Source organism: Odontesthes bonariensis, chromosome 11, assembly GCF_027942865.1.
Source record: "Odontesthes bonariensis isolate fOdoBon6 chromosome 11, fOdoBon6.hap1, whole genome shotgun sequence".
NCBI classification, from domain to species: Eukaryota; Metazoa; Chordata; class Actinopteri; order Atheriniformes; family Atherinopsidae; genus Odontesthes; species Odontesthes bonariensis.
The window spans coordinates 30,351,328-30,362,400 of NC_134516.1; the positions used below are offsets into that span (position 1 = coordinate 30,351,328).

The following is an 11,073-nucleotide window of genomic DNA, read 5'->3' on the forward strand; positions in this document are numbered from 1 at the left end:
TCTGAAGACACAACTCCTTCCTCTGACCGATTTCGAAGACTGACCATTTCTAACAAACAAAAAAAAAGCTTTTTCTTGATCGCCATAACTTAGGTCTGTCTTAGGAGTTGAAGACCTTCCTGAAAATGATGAGTTGTAACACTTGCATGTCAAAGGTGAACTCTCGTGTATGTTGTTGTCGTGGCCGAGAGGTTAAGGCGATGGATTAGAAATCCATTGGGGTCTCCCTGCGTAGGTTTGAATCCTGCCGACAACGATAACATTATTGACTCAGGGTTGCTAAAAGTTAACCTGGAAAGAAGCACAAGATCCTTGGACCATTTAAATGAACAAAACAAAGGCCAGACGTGTCGTTGATCGTATGAATTATTGCACAGATTGATCTTTGAAGACACAACTCCTTCCTCAAACCCATTTCGAAGACTGACCATTTCTAACAAACAAAAAAAAAGCTTTTTCTTGATCGCCATAACTTAGGTCTGTCTTAGGAGTTCAAGACCTTCCTGAAAATGATGATTTGTAACCGTTGCATGTCAAAGGTGAACACTCCTGTATGTTGTTGTCGTGGCCGAGAGGTTAAGGCGATGGATTAGAAATCCATTGGGGTCTCCCTGCGTTGGTTCGAATCCTGCCGACAACGATAACATTATTGACTCAGGGTTTCTAAAAGTTAACCTGGAAAGAAGCACAAGTTCCTTGGACCATTTAAATGAACAAAACAAAGGCCAGACGTGTCGTTGATCGTATGAATTATTGCACAGATTGATCTTTGAAGACACAACTCCTTCCTCTGACCCATTTCGAAGACTGACCATTTCTAACAAACAAAAAAAAAACTTTTTCTTGATCGCCATAACTTAGGTCTTTCTCAGGAGTTGAAGTCCTTCGTGAAAATGATGATTTGTAACACTTGCATGTCAAAGGTGAACACTCATGTATGTCGTTGTCGTGGCCGAGAGGTTAAGGGGATGGATTAGAAATCCATTGGGGTCTCCCTGCGCAGGTTCGAGTACTGCCGACAATGATAACATTATATACCCAGGGTGGCGAAAAGTTAACCAGGAAAGAAAAATAAGTTCCTTTCACCATTTGATGAAATAAAACAAAGGCCAGACGTGTCGTTTATCACATGAATTATTGCACAGACTGATCTCTGAAGACACAACTCCTTCCTCTGACCAATTTCGAAGACTGACCATTTCTAACAAACAAAAAAAAAGCTTTTTCTTGATCGCCATAACTTAGGTCTTTCTCAGGAGTTGAAGTCCTAAATTATTCTAATAATTCTACATTCTAAGTCAAAGGGAACATATCGAATAAATGAAAAGGAATATATATATGTACCCAAATCACATTAAATCGTTAAATGATGAAATTAAACGATACCTAATTCAACAACAATACAAATTTTAACATTGCCATCACACTTGTCCACTGTTCGCAGTGCATAGGAGCGAAAAACCCACTGGCCGCTACTTTCGTAACTCATGTTCTTATCTTGGGAAAATTCACCTACGGCCCCACCCCACTTGGCGACCGACCACTTTACCAAAGGTCGCACTCCGAACAGTTGACTAACACAACTGGCAATGGACATATCAGTGATCAGTTCTGATTGATAATACACATAGAATGAATACACCGCCATCAAATGAATTAATCACAGTTTTGTACCAAGTACAATACATAAAATTATTGAGTATCACACAACAATAGTAATAAAATGCAATGTAATGCAGCTCTTCCAGTCCCGTCCCATCTCCCGTACTCTGGTGTCGTCTGCTTCTGACCGAACATCCGTCCGGCTGGGTCTGGAACTGCTAAGCTAACTCTGGGAGGAGAGGTCGCCAATACGTCACTCCCAATCAAAGAGATCTTCAGCATCTCTTCTCCCTGTCAGGCTATACTTGGTTCCACACCCGAAGAAAGAATCTTGTGAACCGTCCGTTGATAATCTTCATTCGTTGACCAGCTCTCCCATGCGTTGGTCCTCAGACCTGGTCTCGCATGGTCATCTGCCTCCTGGTTTCTTCCACTGTTTGTTTGAACATCACTTGCAGCAAACACCTTCTCAGAATGGGTATAATGCAACACACCAATAGGGAGACCATTATCACGATCAACAATATAGCTATTCCCGCCTTAACTGTCATCGCTCCCCAATCTCCCAAAATCCCATCCAGACCAAAACAAAATTTTGAATAATGCACATTGACCAAATTTCTACCCCTAATCTGGCAACGTATCTCAGGGGATACATACATTTGAAAAGCTGCTAAGTAGCACCACAAACACAGTTGAAACATTTTTTCTACATCAGAATGTTTAGACAAATGTCCTAATTAATATTAGGAATTTAAATTGTTGTTTGATTTAAAATAAGTAGACAAATATATGATTACTTACCCCCAAGGAAGAAGGTTCTCCACCACTGGCGGCAATTTTGTTTTCTGATCAGGCTGACGAAACGATGAAAGATAGCCTGAACCAAATCATGTGATCTAGATGCTAATACCGGACAAGACTTTTGATAAATGCCAACTTGATTATCGTAAACCTCCCAGCACACCCCTTACAGGATGTTAAAGAGTGCGTATCTCCTGGTGCACGTTGCCTGTTTAAGGGTTTTTAAGGGTGGCAGCTTCATGACACTTTCTCCAGTCTGACCCTCACTTGGAACACAATCAGACATACATGTGGGACATGTGGGAAAGGATCACAGTGATCATACTGTACATATCTGAGAACATCCACAGGAAGACACTTTATCATTTACATGCTGATTCTGTCTTTCAAAGGCAGATTCTTACTGGAATCCATGTTATACACTGTATGCTGACACGTAGAAATTATCCCATTCTGCTTGCAAGCAGCTCTTAACAGAAACCAGCATGACTGCACTGTTATTACTGTATTATGTTGATGCATGAAAGCAGCTGAATGATTGTGCTGTAAACACTGAGAACAAGCTGCAGATGTGGCTGTTGTGTTACTTTTGCTTCACAGTCAGTGTAGACAACATACAAAACAGCTTCAAAGACACTTCCAGGACTTCTGCTTCTGTTTTCATTTACATCTCATACAGCATTCATACAACCCATGTTTGCCACCATTGCCTCGGCTCTATGAACATGTGTTGCATATTATTTACAGTTCAGATCAGAAAGCTGAAAAAGAGAGCAAAACAGCACACGTGATGACTGCTGACTGAGAACAGAGCACCACTGCTTCTGAAATCACAAGAAGTGATGTCATCACTGATTATGACTTCACAGTTTTGCATGACATCACAGTGGAAACATGACATCAGAGGACATGACATCACTGTAGTTTCTAAAAGCCTGAAAGACAAAGCGCCTGAAAAACAACACGTACTTAAAAAGTCATTTAGACAAACGCTAAAAAACAACAAGCAAAATGAGTCAAAGCAGAATATCCTCTCCTGCACTTCTGTGGGGTGACCATAGTAACAGAGCTACAGGCTATCTAAGCAAATAAAAACACCTGAGTTCAGCCATTTAGCTTTTCAATTCCTCCTTCTGTAGCTCATCAAACATAATCAAGTCAGCCTTTTACAAGAGGCAATATTACTAAAAAACACAGTATGCACAGTGTTGCAACTTTCAACAGATCAAAAGATACAAAATAATGAACAATATTTCAGTCCAGGAACTGAACATGTTTTAATCTCACTGTGGCACAGTCAATAAATACTTCTACAAGAGGGAATATTGCTAAATAAAAAATCAAAATCTTAAATTAAGAGTTCCTTATATGGTCTGAGAAGTTATATTATCTTAACTTCCAAATTGCGCGCTATGTGTCACACGCGGTCCATTCGCTGAACAGGCGACGCACCCAATGCCTGCGAATACAACCTCCTCACTTCACTCTTTGGTAGACCTATGCAGCATTGGCTAAAGTAGGTTACGTGGTTGAAATAGGGAAAATCGTGCCTATGTTATTCTTCCTTGGCACATATCATCTTAGTAGTCTGAAGGATGCAATTGGGAATTTTTACAGGGGCACAACGCATGTTTACAGAGGCACGTGCCCCGGTAAAAAGTGTCTGGTGACGTGCCTGCATGAGATTACCAGAATTATGACTATGCTATATACAGCTTACTTCAAAAGTACACTCCTTCGGGTGAGTAAAATTCTTGCACCTTGTGCAAACCTCTATGTCAGTGAGGATGCAGAGATTACATGAATTTCGGAATAAAACCACATAAACCACTTCCTGAGGTGAATCCAGTTCCTGCTCTTTATTCTTTCATCAGTTTTCTCAACCATGAGGTGCTGTGGCTTAGTTGGTCAAAGTGCCTGTCTTGTAAACAGGAGATCCTGGGTTCAAATCAATCAATCAATCAATCAATTATACTTTATTAATCCCCGAGGGGAAATTCCAGTTTCGGTCCAGACAGACAACACAGAAAACAAACAGGGAGAGAGAGTGTGACCAGGCATCGCAGCCCACTGTGCAGGCGCCGCCAGATAAGAAGGAAGGGGGACAACATTGGGTGAGGGGAGGGAAAAAAAATCATACTTCACACTGTACCCTTATTAGGATACGGTCTGAGATCTCAAAAAACCTCAGCACAGAAAAAAAGCAACATAAACACAAAACAACACCTTAAGCAATGGGACAGTGAAGAGGTGAGGAATTGCATGTGTTATAAGTGAGCATGTATGTGTATGCATGAGTGTTTGTTCAATAAGTCTGCACAGAATGTTGGATCAGGCAATTGTCCTTGACAAGTTGGAATATGTCAGCCAGTCCAACAGATCTCACAGGAGTGCAGGAAGGGAGGGGGAGCACATGGGAGTGAGCCTCATGTTATCATAACAAACGTGGACAATGATTATGCAGCTGGCTACAAGGCCAGTATGGGGCACCGGATTGGAATAACAATTAATTTAATTTAGGTCAGACAGACAACTGATTGCGCTCTCTGTCTTTCTGTCCATTGCTGGTATCTCATGGCGAAGTCCCGAATTCAGCCGAATTGTGGGATGTGGACCCTTTCCGCCCGGTCCAAGCGATCAACCAACCATTCTCCCAGATTAATCCACTTCTCTTCTGAGTCCAGGAATCTCAGCCAGCCTGCGAACCTGCGCAAGGATCACATCCAGTTTCCGATTCTGCTCCCGTAGCATCTCAGTCTGAGCGTTGATTGCCCTTGTGACCCCATCAAACGCTTTCCACGATCTCTTAATTTCACAAAATACCAGGTATCCTCCAACTCCAAACAGCAGGAACCCGAGTATCATAAATCCAAATATGTAGACGTCTTCCGCGTCCTCGACAGCCAGCATCGCCAAACACACGGTGCGCCACTTCCCCCTTGCATCCTCCGTGTATCCAGCGAAGAAAGTCCCGTCGGGGCAAGACGCTTGTCCTTTCGTCATCTTCGTGGTTGAAAAAAATTTGATCAATAGCATTAAGACCCCAGCTGACCAAATCCATGTTAATTTGGCTTCGTCTGATATGTAAAAAGATGCTCAAAAGACACAGACACAGACAGGCTGAGCAGGGCAAAAAAGGGAGGGAGGAGCAGAGAGAAATGCGACCTCTTCCACCGAGAGCCAAGAGAGAAGGATCCCAGCAGTGCCTGTGGGCCTTCAGAGCAAGCTGTGACTTAGCATGTAAAACAGCTTATTATCAGCTTTCTACTAAATCCTTTTCACTGGTCCACTTAATGAAAGTGCGTATAAATAGCACACAACTTTTAAAGTCTCATTTATGCCTTTTTTATACTTTCAGAGTGTAATTTTCCTCCGTTCACATAACACGTCAAATGGTTAGGGTACAGTACGGTGGAGGTTCTCCTCCTGTCACACTACATAACATCAAAATGAACGTACAAACCGTGAAATAGTCAGAGTTAGAGTAAAAGCTGAGGGCAGGACGCCATTTCCTTGAAATATGTAGCAGAAAATAATACGCAAAAGCATAAAAAAGCCTTGTAAAAACACAGTAAATGACTTGGCGTGTAATAAGTACACTGCTTCATGAGATCTGGCTGTAACTGGTGAAAGTGACTTCCTCATGAACAGCAGTATCTGAGTTTAAAACCCAACAATATCTGCAAAATATGATGAAGTTTTTAACCAATTGGAGGCACTTCTACTCATGGCTTTAACTATCCTTGAGGTACAGAATCACAAAAACCCACTTCCTGACGTGGATCCAGTTCCTGCTCTTTATTCCTTCATCAGTTTTATGAACCATGTGGCGCTGTGGCTTAGTTGGTGAAAGTGCCTGTCTAGTAAACAGGAGATCCTGGGTTCAAATCCCAGCAGTGCCTTAAGGTGTTATTATGTACATCAACATGGTGCCATAACTGTTTACAGCAGTGCTTCAGGAGTGCTGAACTTCCAAAACAGTCTGTACTTGGAGGCACTTCATCTCATGGCTTTAACTATTCTTGAGGTACAGAAGATTGAACTGAGACGTAATCCAATGTTTTCACATATAGAGATAATTTGAATAACATCAAGCCCTGATTTATGCAGAGATCACATGAATATTGGAAATAAATCACAAAAACTACTTCCTGAGGTGGATCCAGTTCCTGCTCTTTATTCTTTCATCAGTTCTATGAACCATGTGGCGCTGTGGCTTAGTTGGTCGAAGTGCCTGTCTAGTAAACAGGAGATCCTGGGTTCAAATCCCAGCAGGGCCTTTAGGCCTTCAGAGCAAGCTATGACTTAGCATATAAAACAGCTTATTATCAGCTTTCAACAAAATTATTTTCACTGGTCCACTTATTGAAAGTGCGTATAAATAGCACACAGCTTTTAAAGTCTCATTTATGCCTATTTTATACTTTCATAGTGTAATTTTCCTCCGTTTACATAACAAGTCAATTGGTTAGGGTACAGTACGGTGGAGGTTCTCCTCCTGTCACACTACATAACATCAAAATGAACGTACAAACCGTGAAATAGTCAGAGTTAGAGTAAAAGCTGAGGGCAGGACGTCATTTCCTTGAAATATGTAGCGGAAAATAATATGCAAAAGCATAAAAAAGCCTTGTAAAAACACAGTAAATGACGTGGCGTGTAATAAGTACACCGCTTCATGAGATCTGGCTGTAACTGGTGAAAGTGACTTCCTCATGAACAGCAGGGTCTGAGTTGAAAACCCAACAATATCTGCAAAATATGATGAAGTTTTGAACAAATTGGAGGCACTTCTACTCATGGCTTTAAATATTCTTGAGGTACAGAATCACAAAAAACAGTTTCTGAGGTGGATTGAGTTCCTACTCTTTATTCTTTCATTAGTTTTATGAACCCTGTGGCTCTGTGGCTTAGTTGGTCAAAGTGCCTGTCTTGTAAACAGGAGGTCCTGGGTTCAAATCCCAGCAGTGCCTTAAGGTGTTATTATGTGCGTCAACATGGTGCCATAACTTACTGTATTGTATGTCTTTCTTAAATATGACAGAGAATAGGTTGTTCAATTATTCAAAATAACACAATTAACACTGTCGGGTATTCATATGTATTCACTTAGTATTTTGTTTCTTAGGCTGGCGGTGCAATGCTGTGCATATGCAGATGTATATGCTGGAGGGGGCATCAGGGTGGAACATGAGCCGGGCCAAGGAAGCAGTAGACGTGGAGGGGGCTTCAACCCTCAGAAGCTTTGACATTCGCTTGATGTCCCACCTGAACAACCTCAGCCAGCGCGTCCATGGTTGTGCTCTGGTGCCAGAGTTCACTCCACCCGGGAAACCTAAGAGTAAGAGATCACAACAAACTAAGCAACACTGATTGACCAGAGTATTCCATCCCCTCCTCCTCTCTTCCTTAGGCTACCCCCTACTCAGAGGATATGCATTTCTGTTGTGTGATGATTGTGCTACTCATGTTGGAGATAGATGTGTATGCATGTCCTTTCTTCATATTTGTGTTTATACTGGTTACAGGCGAGCGCATAGGAGTGGAATATTTATTGGCCCAGACCAACAGAGGTGACCTCCTGGCTCCATCGCAGGTCCTGAAGTCCCCTCGCAGGTGCCTGAGGAGGAGGGGGAGCCGGATGACACCTTCAGCACGCCTGACATTGTCGGCCAGTCAGCTGCGATAGGGGCAGGTGATCCTCCGTGCTGTGATGGGTGACGCTGAACCCGGACCCCTCGTCACAGAGGTCAAGAACACTTTCTGTAACACCTTACTCTAAAGCACAATATTTAACTGAAGTAAATGTGGTTACATTTTAATAAGATAAATGAATGTAAAATCAGCATGGCTCACATATTAGAAACAAGAGTGTACATTTATTTACTTGGTTATTCTTTTTCTCACTTATCACTTTTTAGACCAGTCAATGTGACTCGAGGTGTTGCAGGATGGGAGGCAGTTGATGCCCTAGCATCCTACCTACTAGGCTTGAATCGCACCATCACAGCCTTGTCAGCCAAGGAGGAGGAGGAAATAGTCCACCACCACACAGCTCTCCATGCCATGGACAAGGTACAAAATAGTAATTATTTTGCACACCAGAATTAAACATACATTCCATGGGCTGGATGAAGAATATGGATGTCTCTTTCACCATTTAGCTACACCCAGAAGGGAAGAAAGCGCGGGCATCAGGAGGACCGTGGAGAGCACCGAGGAAGCCGAGTGGCTCTGCTCCTGGACAGCAGGCTGCAGAGAGGTGCTTTCTATCATTTTGGTTCAATGCAAATCATTGATTAAGAGACAGCACATGTTATTAAGTGTAAATTACTTTATTGCAATCTCTACTGACATTGTCACTTGGTTCTTTGCTGCTTTACAACCTTGTTCACAGTCCAGATCATATCATACTTCTCTCCAACAAAATATACATGACTCACGGCCAAGCAGCCCAGGACCCCGAAGTCCACAGGGTCAGTGAGTGTGTCTGCCTCAGACTGGCCAAGGAGTTCGAGCAGTCACGCAACAGGCCCAAGGACATGAACGGAAAACCCTGCCCATGCCTCAGTCGACTGTGAGTGTGTACAGCCACATTAGACAGCTGCTGGAGGACAGCAGGGTTGTCCTGGTCCAGACGACGCTGGCTCTGGTGCCGGTGAACAACACCACGGTCTCTGCATGGTATGTGTTATTTCATTTACCTTCCCCTTACAGCTAAGACAGTATATACTGTATATAAATGTATATCAATATTTAACCTCAAGAAAAACCAAGAAAACCCTCCACCTGCATGCTTGTTGGAAAATATGTAATACGCTGTATGTAATAACCTTAGGGAGGGATGATAGGCTTACACATATAAAATAATGAATGTTTGTCTTGTAGGCTGCTTAGGAGGGACAAGAGGAAGGACATGAACATGCTGCTGAAAGGTACTGTTCTCCCTCAACAGCTGCACCTGGCCAAGGAGCCTCTCCCTCCAATCAGCACTCTCCCGGCTGCCCCTGTGCAACATGCACACGAACAGATGACCTTTGAGGAGCCAGAAAACCGCGAGGGCGAAGCTTTCCCCCGCCAGCGCATTCAAACAAGCCTGCAGTCATCTCTCTGCCACCTCCACCTCCTCAGTCCCCTCCACAATTTGGGCCAGCTCCGTTCCAGCGAGCTCCCTTTTCATATGCTCCCCCATTTCCCCACTTTCCATCTACACATGCTCCTCCTTTTTCTCAGGCTCCTCAACCACAAGCTCCTCCAGAGTGCCTTCCAGGTGCCCAGCCAAGGCAACCTGCCTGGAGGCTGACAAAGCTAACCAGGAGGATGAGGAGCGAATGGCAAGGTGGGAACAGCCACGGAAGAGGCTGAAAAAGGAGACATACCACTACACCTGCAAAGTGTGTGGCCAGGACAAAAACAAACAGACTGGACACACCCAGCTAAAGGGGCGGTGGTACTGTCCAGAGTCAGGACAGACCCTGGATGACTGGAGGAAGAGTGGAGGCCTATAAGCCGCTTTCGGACAGAGTAGTTATAGGAACGCAGTTATCAGAACTGCCCTACTCGAATTTCGTTCTGATAACTGTCCCTCTGTTTCAGTCTGCATTCGCACATGAGTCGGGACCTGATAGGGACTGATGCGCCGCGCGCAGCCCTCTGCTTCAGTGACGTGTTAGCCGTTTAGCGCTACATTCAAACACAAAACAAAACGGTAAAAGTAAGGAGAGTAGAAAAACCACCACCAAGAAGCTAATATGGAGAGCGGGGAGGCCACCGTGTTTATGGTCTGCATGATGGTGATATTAATCATGGACAATCACATCAGGCGTCTAATATCGAGGCTGGAAGAGCTCACAGAGAGAGGCAGGAGACGATACTTTTTCATTTCATGAAGGAAGAAAGGAGAGCAGAGCACTGCAGACAAATGAGACCAGTGTAAGTTTAACTTATTAAACACCCGCCGGTTGTGTCTGTGTCTATGAGGAAACATTTCAGCCGTGATAGAATTACATGGGGCGTAGCTACCGACCACCACACACCTCCGTCAGATTCGTTCTATAGAACCATGAAAAGACCCGACCTCGGAGAAGAAGCTAAATAGCTAAGGGAGATAGCCCCGAGTTCCTGTATGTCCGTCTCTCTGTCTGTTGGCGTGGATATATGACAGGGCCAGAGCTGAGGTGCACAGTGTGGGAGCTGCTGCGTGTGTGTGTGTGTGTGTGTGAGTGTATGAGTGTGTGAGTGTGTGAGTGAGTGTGTGTGTGTGTGTGTGTGTGTGCGTGAGGGTGCCAAAAGTTCTGTTCTGTTCGGTTCTGTTTCAGTGAGACAGGAGGGACGGGCATGTACATACTTTAATGCACTCCTGACCTCCTGAACGATATGTATATAGTGTATGTTAAATTAAAGTTAATAATTTTTGCCAAGAACAGCCTTCATGTTTTTATTTAATTTCCTCTTGAATAACAGGACAGCGAGTGTCGTCCACTGAATGTGATTGTGAAAACCAAAGCCAGAATCATTTACATTTATTCACAAAACACAACACTCTTTGCTGCTCAATTTGGAATTAGTTTTATTTATTTGTGCTGCACAGATGTAGTCTATCAAATAATTGAGATTACAATAAAGAAGGAGGGGAAACATGATGTGGGAGTTATTTACATTTACAGT

General features: G+C 43.4%; 5 non-coding genes across 5 annotated transcripts; all 5 read left to right on the plus strand.

The window, feature by feature from the left end:
* Positions 1–174: 174 nt before the first annotated feature.
* Positions 175–256, plus strand: trnas-aga (transfer RNA serine (anticodon AGA)). The gene has a single exon. It is a non-coding gene; the product is annotated as a tRNA-Ser (tRNA).
* A 302-nt stretch (positions 257–558) lies between these two features.
* On the plus strand, positions 559–640 carry trnas-aga (transfer RNA serine (anticodon AGA)). The gene has a single exon. It is a non-coding gene; the product is annotated as a tRNA-Ser (tRNA).
* A 5,594-nt stretch (positions 641–6,234) lies between these two features.
* On the plus strand, positions 6,235–6,308 carry trnat-agu (transfer RNA threonine (anticodon AGU)). Its single transcript has one exon. It is a non-coding gene; the product is annotated as a tRNA-Thr (tRNA).
* A 304-nt stretch (positions 6,309–6,612) lies between these two features.
* Positions 6,613–6,686, plus strand: trnat-agu (transfer RNA threonine (anticodon AGU)). The gene has a single exon. It is a non-coding gene; the product is annotated as a tRNA-Thr (tRNA).
* Positions 6,687–7,305: 619 nt separating this feature from the next.
* Positions 7,306–7,379, plus strand: trnat-ugu (transfer RNA threonine (anticodon UGU)). Its single transcript has one exon. It is a non-coding gene; the product is annotated as a tRNA-Thr (tRNA).
* Positions 7,380–11,073: the final 3,694 nt, after the last annotated feature.